Genomic DNA, 11,025 nt, shown 5'->3' on the forward strand with positions numbered 1-11,025 from the left:
TTACCGTGAAAAACCGAAATTGGAGAATGTCGACTTTCACCGGAGAATGTCATCATTCACCAAATACGTCGGTGAAAGATCGAATATTGCATTACATTCTTGCACATTCGGACCCTCACCGGTGTATGTCGACACTCACGGATGTGTTCTTGTTTAGGTTAAAAAGAGAGGACTATATGTACACACTGTCATTGCAAAAGGAAGTGTTTCACAAATAAATGATGTTGTAAAAGCAAGGGCTTCTTGTGCAATTGAAAGTGTCATAAGAGTTTAAGTTTTTCAATAATAAGATTTGAATCACGTAATTTAGTAAGTTTTAAACTTCTATTATTTTCCTTTCTCATTTTGAATGTACAGTGTGTTTTAAGTTCTTATATTCTTAAGTTCTTAATTTAAGTGCGTTTTTTCATGACCGAATTATAATATTCTTATGTGTTCAACATTCACCATTAGTAGATGGTGAATGTTGACATTTACCGGTGTAAGTCAGAAATAAGAGTATTTGGAAAATATTTCGGACATATAACAAGCGACTATGTGAATGTTGACATTCACCGGTGAAAGTCGACATTCTCCAGATTTCGGCGTTTCACCATAACATATATACGATAAACGTATATATATAGATATATATGTATATATATAGATATATATGTATATGTGTGTGTGTGTGAATTAATGTTAGGAATTCTGATCGCACATATTGATCTATAATACAGAGCAAATTTGGCAGATGAATAAGATAAAATATTCAGATTTATTTCAGTTCACATTTGCGGCCCCAATTCATTTGAAATTCTAAACCTACCTATTTCTAGAATATTTATATTTCTCATATTGTTGAAATAGAAAGAAAGTAGCACGACGTCGTGTCAGACGTGACAGAGATAGAAAAAATGTGCATAGTTCGACAATATTGTGGCTTAGTAAGAGGAATATTTGATTCAGGAAATTTTATATTCCCAGTTAGCTAGGTCATCATCTTTATGTAAAAATCATGTGATGGGTATATATATATCTACATAAATATATTTTAATTAATTAATTTTTGTTTTTTAATTTCCTAATTATTCAAAATTATTTAATATTATACATTAAAAAATAATTGCAATGAAAAGTTGGAATCTCGAAATTTTTATTATGTTTGATAAGTAACATTCTCAAAACTCGAGCTAAATAATATTATAAATCTCTGTATAAATCTAGAAATATATAGTCTAACAGAAAAAGATGAAGAGAACAATTTATATTAGATTTGTTCCGAATAGAGTATAGGATGGATTTCAGTGTTTACTTAATTTGTTTTACATACATATATATTATTATTTATAAACATAAAGTCCTTTTGTCTTTGTTACTCTAATTATATCAACTATTTGACATTCAACAACTAACTTCATAACAACTTCTCATTCACAAATTTTACAAACTGGCCGTTTAAACACGTGTATTTTGTATATTAGCTTTCTGTTTAGATATTTCATTAGTTAATGCAATAACGTTTCCTCATAATCAAAAGGTATGACAATAAATTTGAATTCTTCACAATATGATTTTCCAACTTAAACATTTATAATATATTTTTGTAATGAAGGAATGAAAAAAACATTAAGCATTATAAATCTGAAAACGTATTATTTTCCAGACCAGCGTTTTTGTCAAAAAATTATTAAATGTATAATTAAACTGGACCTGAAACATTATGTTTTGTTTTATTATTTTTTCCGAAAAGACTTACGTCTCCGACACGTATTGCAATCTTAAACATTGGGGATCCAATTCTTCTAGTAGTTGTTCGCTGTAGTATATTTCTGCTTCTCCTTCTTCTTCTTCAAATAGACGTCGATAATTATTTGCGCTGAAATATTTTTATTTTATTAAATATATATGTTCATATGTTTGAATTCATTAATTTAATAAATGATTACTTATACGTTTTTGTCAAAAGTAGTAAGTTACAGTTTGCGAGCATTTTTACAGATTGTCAAAGATTTTTAAACGCTCAATGTTTCTTTACTTATTCTAAATCTTTTAAAAACAATAAATATGGAAATGAATATTCCTCTTATTAGCCTAAATTCCATTATGAAAATATACAGGTATAATAGGAAATGAAGGTGCTGGCACCAACAGCTCAGGATGCCACATTAAAAGGTCTGATTGACACCTATGATCTCAAATCAAACCATGCAATCAGGAAAAAATTTTCCAAACACGTTTTAATAAAATAACAAACAGGATGGGACGAGACAGATACAAGAAGATTGCTCGACGGTTACCTCCCGCAAGTATCCCTATAAAGAATAAATTTTTTTCTCCAATTAGATTGGCAACAAGTCATGGAAAGTTCCCATTTTATTACCAGAGATTCTTAAGAAGCACGTAAAATGCGAGCGCGAAAAACCTGCAAATCTAGAAAACCTAAGCTTTATAAATGGCACTCTCCCTTACTTTCCCTTCTTAGAAAAAATAACCAGGATTTGCATCAAAAAGTCCAGAGAAACGTGTTTCTACAATATGAAGTGTGTGTCTGCACTTCAACAATTTATGAAATATATTATTGAAAGTGAAGGAACTGTGATTATAAGTATATAATCATATTACAAAAGTGAATAAGCATATATTTAAGAACAAGAAAATTTTTTAAACGGTGGCTTCCGTTGACCATGCTGATGAAATTTCCAGTCGAGCGCAATTAATCAATGTTTGGGATCTGAACCTGATGGCTGCGTATGCTGAGTCGATGACTGATCATTCATTTGGACAATTTCCGCACAGGATTAAAAATTGCCTTCCTACAGACTTCTTCACTTAACGGGCCATGCGTTCAAAACACAGATTTACACGATAACTGAAATGTATAAAAAATTAGCGAAAACAAAAAAAGTATTTAAACGCACAATATCTCTTCGGATCTTCTTATGTTCCTGATTATTACATCTGCTGAAAACAATTTAATACGTTTAAATGCAATTACATTTCATTGAAGTGATCTATTAATTGTTTAACAGTTTTCTGCTGTTGACTTCAATAAATTTAATGATGTTTGGTATTTCATTTGTTTCCAGCAACACCTAGTCTCCTTTGCAAAGAAAATTAATATTAACTTTTGTAATTAAGAAATGATTTAGATGAAAAATTAAATTGGACTGGAGATAATGTCTCGGTTGTTTTCGTTAAAAGAAGTTGGTGCTTTCCTAATTCAAAAAATATCTCCATATATATACATAACATACATGTAATTAATTTACACACTTAAAAAAAGTATTCTTCACATGGTATCTTCAAATGGGTAGATACGATAGCTGAAAAACAAGTGTCGGACTAAAGCGGAGCTGCAAAGAGCGATTTGTTGTACTGATACTTCCGTTTATATAATTCTTGTTATTCGATGCATGTAGTTTTGTTGAAATTCGTGTTACAAATTGCTTTATTCTCTGATGTAAAATGAATTATCCCAAATTTTATTCAGAAGATTTCAAGAACGGTTTCGATCACAATACACAGCAGTTACTAGTAAAATATCTGGATCAGTGACTTTTTGACGTCATTTAAAACGCTTAATTACAGGGCCGTAGTACAATTCCCAACCGGCCCCAAACCCAGGGGTATATCGATATACAATAGTGACATGATCGAAGATTCTTTGGAAATAATCGCTGTCATCGAATGACATGCATATTCTATTTAAGTAATCATAGTCATCAGCTTTTAATATTCGTTGCAAATAATCATTGTCATCGAATAATCATTGTAAAGAATTATTCTCATCGGATAATCATTGAAAATAATCTTTGTCGTTACATAAAGGGGCATAATAGCTGATGTATAAAGAATTGTACTCAAATTCTCAATAAAACAATCGAATATGTATTGCAATTTATCATATGATCATTATTTACAGGAATGATTCTTAAATGATTTCGACCTACGACTCCTAATGACGCCGAGGAAAACTTGCGCAACTGTGACAAAAAGAAGATTTTAGAATACAATAAAAGTTTGAAAGCTAGGAAAAATGTCTGAATTTAATTTCCTTTTGTTTAAATGAAGCTTAATGTTTTTAAAGGAAACTGAATATAACGTCATTGTATGTCGAAAATCTTTCGTTAATATCAGTATTTTAAATGAATAGCTGCTTTTGGCAACTTTTATGTTTCACCTTTGGATACGTGACACGATATGCTATCGCTACGTTAATTCCTTTATTGAGATTTTAAAATTTTGTTATATTGAAATAAATTTAAATCATAAACTCTAATGTATTACCTGAAGTGTCAAAGGTCTTTGTTTCCTGAGTTGGCAAGAAAAATTTATTTACGAATCGCTGGTTGCTTGGAAAGAATGAATACATTTTCTTCATAATGAAATGTTTCTATGAAGTTTATGCTATTCTAATTTTATTTATAAAAATTTAATTTCTTTTATTGTATAGTTCCTTTTAGAGTAGAAGTTTAAACTTATGTAGGTACTTAACGTAATTTAGATGCAATGTTACTTTACTACAGTTATATAATTTTTTTTCAATTTACTAAAATGCCTGAACGCAAGAAGACAGAACAAATGTTACAGCGAGCTACATAAAAATGAAGTAAGAAACACTAGGAAACTCAGCAGGCAAGTACAAGAAAACTTGCGAGCTTCAAAAATGAATGAAGATACAACTAGAAACTCAGGAGGCAAGCATAGTGACAAGAAAGCTTACACATTCAAGAAAGTGAAGAAGAAACGAATAGGAGTTCCAGCAGACAAGCAGCAACTCAAGAAACTTCGCGTGCTAAAACTGTATCAGAAACTAGTAGAACACACAAAAGACATTCAGAAAACCAAGAAACACTGCGTGCTCCGGAAAGGGAAGCCGAAGCGAAACGGAGGCCCATTAGATAAGTGGAACGTCAACAGAATATGCGCCATGAAGAGAAGCGATGAAGATAAGTTGCGCGATGAAGATACGTTGCAAGAAAACGAGGGATACAAGACTCTCCGCGTCACCGTAAGATTCGACAGGAAATACCAGAACAGCTCAAGAGCCTGCATAAACAACTCAAGACGCTGCAGATTACGAAGAATTTCGGTTCGAAGAGGCAGAGCTTGTACGAGAAAACAAGCTTCGCAAGAACGCATTAAGACATACACGTAGTACTCTTCACAATGCAGGAAGTTTACTTTGAGGAACACACTGTATACATAGAACTGGTAGACATATATAGTAAAGATTTTGCTTTGGCAACAGCCCCCTAGTAAAATGTATGAAGTTTATATTGGTATCTCACAATACCTGAACGAACTTTTTCTATTTACTTCTTCATTTACTATTTTCTTAAATTTTTTATCAGTAATCCTGTCTATATATTATAGATATCAAAATCAGAAAAATTTAATTAATTATCTTTAAGTGTATCTAAGTAATGAAAACTTCGCCCCTGTTCATACCGAAACAACACGATGTAATTGTAGATAGCTAGAAAGTAAAATGTATTCAGCAGGCTGTACAGCAAGCGACATGTATAAATGGTGATAACACAAGAATGGTATTTAATGTTATATATTGGCAGAGTTTTAAAATAAGAACATATACATCAGTGTTTTAAAAATACGAATTTTGCATCAAATTGCAAAACAAATATCTTAAAATCTGCCTTTTCATGCATAAGAGTTCAGCATTCGGAAAATAATATTTCGTAAACGGTTTAGCAAAAATAACAAAAATTATTGCCTTGAGAAATGGATAATCTTGGTATGAATCCGAATTACGCCAAGACTACCCGTCAATGGTTGTTTTGAACACGCCCTTAATGTATATATATATATAACCCTTAAAAACGTAAAGTGAGTGAATCTACTATCCGAGTGTGTAATAGTATGATAATGCTATGTCGTATGAACATAACTTCTTGCATTGTAAATAATCTGTAATAGTATGATAATGCTATGTCCTATGAACATAACTTCTTGCATTGTAAATAATCTGTAATAGTATGATAATGCTATGTCCTATGTGTTGAAGTATGTTGTAACAGTATGTTGCGCTATGTCCTAAACGTTGTTAGTGCTGTGTCCTATGTTTACTGTAATCAGGTCCCCTGTGTTCAGAGAGCTAGTACATGGGGGCTATACCATTTTTGTCAATGGCGATGGCGTGGTGCCCCCTGTACTTGTTCCTGTCCTGTCCTGTCCTATCCGAGTGTGTCTTTATGTCTTGAGAATTTAAGAAATAAGAAATGCATTTATCAATCTGGATAAAGCTAACGCTATTGCCCGAATAACAACGTTTATTTAACACTTGATATAACCAATTTCATATACATCTTGAAAGAAAAACATAAATTTCCTAATCAGATTCTACCAATTGCAGAAAAAAGACAGAAATAATGGAATTTCTAATAACACTACAAGTAACATACCGAGGAATAAATTGCGCGGCAAAACTGATGCAATCTACAATATGTAAACCAAAAAATTTAGGTTCCGCAAAAAAATGCAATAGAATGAGAAATGAAACTATGATGAGATTTATAATGAAAAATTTACAATAAAGTATTAATATATGATATTAGTATATATATACTTTTAATACTACTCATTTAAATATGCTGAAACTTTCATAATATTCATTACTTACAAACGCTTTTTCATCCATCGACGCATAGCACAAGCCATTCTCAATTCAGTGCTGGTGCACGTCAATAAAATAAGGATAAATCCAAATTTTCACAAAAAATCAATCGCTTTGACTCGTTTCACAAAAACGTTTACCTACAAATGCAGTATTAATATAACACATCAATATAATTCTGGATCATAAAATCTCCAAACAACGCATTAAACGCAAAAAATCGTATTAAGACAGATTGAAGAATTTTCACCCTTACAATGGCTTTTACAACATTTTACAATAGAATCTAATTTCTAAACTAAGTGTTCATTGTTACACCATATTTCATTCTTGAGGAATCTTTCATGATTGTTCAGTAATTCTAACTGTTAACTGGTTTAAATCGAATTATGATTTCATATATATGCACAGACTTATATATGTATATATTAATACGTATCTGTAGTAACATACATCATCTTATTATATGTAGGCGCATATTTCTAAATTAATTATACTAGTCAACATAATTTATATATTGATAGCATCAGACTTTAAAAATTATTTATTACTATCTGCTTGCTAACTATTATATAATTACGTACAGTGGTACCTCGACATACGAGTTTAATTCGTTTCGTAACCTTGCTCGTATCTCAACGCAATTTTACCCATTGAAATAATTCGAAATGCCATTAATCTGTGCCAGCTCTCAAATCACGACCTCAGTTGTTTTTGTTAAGGGCTTTCGAATAAGGAAAATGTATTTTCTTATTCAAAAACAAGAATAAGAAATATGTATTTTCTTATTCAAAAACAAGAAAAAACAATTATTTATAAATAACAAATACATATTCTATAAAAACATAATTAAAAGAAAAAGTGAAGTGCCTACGGAAGCGCTTAATTTTTGTCTCTGGTCTTCGCTTTTTTCCTCATGCTCTGCTCATTTTCGCCCGCAGATCGTTTAAAAAACTGTCGAAGGAGGTTTGTTTCTTCCTCCGCGTCAAGGATGCACGACTAGTTGCAACTTTTTCGCGTTGATTTTTATCCACGCACTCTACAACTTTCTCCCACATTCCCAAGACCTAAGATCACGCTCTCTAGAAGAATTTCGGCTCGACAGCAGTTGCGCCCAACAGTGGCGGAGGGGTAAAATCGCTGAGCACTGGTAGTTTCAAACTGGTTTCGATTCTAGGCGAATAGGTTGACTGCATGGGAGGCTTCGAAATTTTTCGTATGTGTAACGTGTATATTAGCCAGATTCCCTTAGAATGTTCTCCACGAAGGCATCCTTCATCCTAGGCAGATAGCGCAAGTGTGCTTCGTTATAATCAACTAAATCAAACCAAACACCAGAATTGCCTGTGTGGCAGAGACAGACTAAACACTTGTCGAGCACCGAAGCAAGAATCCTAAGATTCGAGGACGAATACGAAGGTTGTGGAAACCGGCTTTCCTATCTCCATGCCAGAAAACCGCTAAGCGGACAATATTTTCAAGTATTTTGTGGTGAGTAGGCGAAATAAAGCAGGATTACGATTATCGTAGGATTTACGTTATAATCATGATGGTAAAGTGATGTAATTATATTAAAATCATCACCAGTATATGAAATTATTCGTCAAAGTTTTGGACTGATTTTGGTATATATGGTTCGAAGGTAGCATTTATGACATTGAAGCATCCTTTTTGAATATTTATATAAATATGTCGCGAGACTGCTCAACTAAGGTGAGATCGTTATAGTCAAGGTCGATTATGCTGACATTTTCTCAAATCAGTAAATTGACCAAAGTATTATACTTTGGTACTTAGTTTTACACTAATGTTGAGAGGAAATAAATGTTTCTTTGCTCTTATCTGTTCCGTAATAGAGTTCCAGGTAGAGTGTGATATATGTAGGGATTATAGCGATGTTCAAAGTAAAAGGTATACAGGAAAGAAAAGTGACAAGAAGAAAAATGTGCCTTAAGTTATAGTTGATTTCTTTCTTTCACCAAATCATGTATATTCTAAACGCGATCGTCTAATTCTATAACCAAAATTTATCAAACCATCGCGGCATAAAAATACATAGCAACGAATTTTCAAGCATAATTTTTTTTTATAAACTGACTAACATATTTACATTTTTGTGAAGTAGCATATTTACATGTATACGAAATGAAAAATAGATATGAGGTAATAATAAAAAACTAAATAAAATATGCTCCCAAATAAAGACGTTAAGGCAATAATTGCTACACAAAGATAGAAAGTTGGTAACTAAACTGAGAACTTTTGCGGCGAAGACATTTATTAGTTCAATCTATAAATATGTCAAAATAGAATAAATTCTATGTAGAAATGTTAGCAAAGATACTGTTACGAATTTGGTATTTAAAAAGCTAATGTTAGTTCAATTATAAATTAAATGGTTTTATTTCTCGCGCAGTGCAGCGCGTGACGAATATTAAAAAAAGCTAAGGAAAATTGAAAATACAAGAGCGCGTGCATTAAATAAATAAATATCTCGTTTTGATTTCGAGAAAGTAGTGGAAAATTCTAGTGCGTGATTTTAAAATCTTATAAAAGTAGGAAAACATCTCATTTCGCAGTAGTTGCTTAGTTTGTTGCTGTTTAGAAAACTGCTCTTGTTGATTGTAGCGAATTCGCGGATTAGCGTTCTTTAGCTGTTTTGAATTACGTTCTATTGGACATTTGAGTAGTTAAAAGATAACTACTGTGAGATATTGTAATACTGCATGATAATTTGAGAAAATTTAAGCATTTTTGTTGTGATAATAATAAATTTTTGTTCATTTTTCATCGGACTTGTGCATTCATTTCATAACGAACTCGTACGCACGCAACAATTTTTGGTGTCAGAAGTGGGATTTGAATGCCAATAACAAGAGCGATGGAAGAGGAATTAAGGCAGTTGATCTCAGCCTTTGCCTCGTTGAAAGAAGGTATGAAATCTAATCAGGAAAGGATTGAAGCGGGACAAGAATCTGTTAAGGAAGAGATAAAGGCCATTCAAGCTGGTCAATTAACTTTTAAAGACGAAATAAAAGCCGTACAAGTAAAGATTGAAGAAAGTCAATACGAAATGAAAAGAGAAATTGCCTGCATAAAGGAAACCAAATTCGGTGCTATGGAAAGCAGAATAGATGTGGTTGAAAATAAAGTTGGGCAAATTGAAGAAAAAGTTTCTTCCGTAAAAGGTCAAATTGAAGAAAGAAATTCTTCGGTGAAAGAAGAAATAGAAGAAAGAGTTTCTTCTGTAAAAGACCATATAGAAGAGCGAGTTTCTGCCGTCGAGCAACAAATTGATGATAGGGTTTCAGCCGTTGCGAAAGAAGTTGACACTTTAAAGAAGAGCATAGCGAACGAAAGAAGCAATTCTGAGGGTTTTAAATTCTTACCGATGCCTGCTCGTCCATCTCTGAAGATATCCACATATGATGGGAAGACATCCTGGCAAGTGTATAAAACACAATTTTCTATCGTTTAGGATGCGAATGGATGGGATTCCCAAACTAAGGCCTGCCATCTCGCCGCTTCTCTGAGAGCAGACGCAGCGGATATCCTGCATACGCTTCCAGAAAACCAAAGACTTGAATTCGAAGCTTTATCCGGCGCATTGGAACTGCGCTTTGGCGAGAAATGTTTAAAAGACTACAGCAGGCTTCAATTAAAATCCCGTCAACAGAAGCCCACCGAATCACTCCAGGAACTCGCCACAGATGTTGAAAAGCTGTCCCACGTCGCCTTTACGGAGTGCCCAAGTCCAGCAGCCAGAGAATCAAGTCTTTGCTCGTCTAGACGATTTAACTAGACAACTCAACGCCTTGAGACGGAATATTGGTGATAAGAAACCGACCGTTAAGTGCTGGAACTGCGGTGCTGAAGGACACATACGACGAAACTTCAGAACACCCAGGGCACGGATGTTAAGACCGCTCCTAGCAAGCAGCAGGGAAACTAATTAGTGGCCATCTCGTGGCGCGGAGGTTGCCAGATAATGAAAAGCCCCAGTTTAAAGCGCTTCAGATTTCTGCAGTGAGAGGCGGCAGTAATGGACTTTTTGTAATAGGACATATTAATGGAGTTCCCTGCAATATGACAATAGATACAGGAGCCAACGTTACCATCATCCGAAAAGATTTGGCTCAACAATTGGGAAGCAAACTTATCTGGACGCCGCCCTGCGTTACCCTCCAGACTGTGTCCGGTGAGAAGATCGATATCGCGGGGAAAGTGAACGTTAATATCAGGTTTGGAAGTGCCGCTTACCATCACATAGCATATGTAGCAGACGTTACAGATCCTTGCATATTCGGATTAGACTTTTTAAGGAAGTATAATTTTTCCTTGGACTTTAAAAATAATGAATTGCATTCTGCGTCTGTGGACATAACGTTATTTGGAATTAATAATGCAGA

This window comes from Stegodyphus dumicola, chromosome 11, assembly GCF_044657685.1.
Source record: "Stegodyphus dumicola isolate Sdum_Otavi_A_Nest chromosome 11, ASM4465768v1".
NCBI lineage: Eukaryota > Metazoa > Arthropoda > Arachnida > Araneae > Eresidae > Stegodyphus > Stegodyphus dumicola.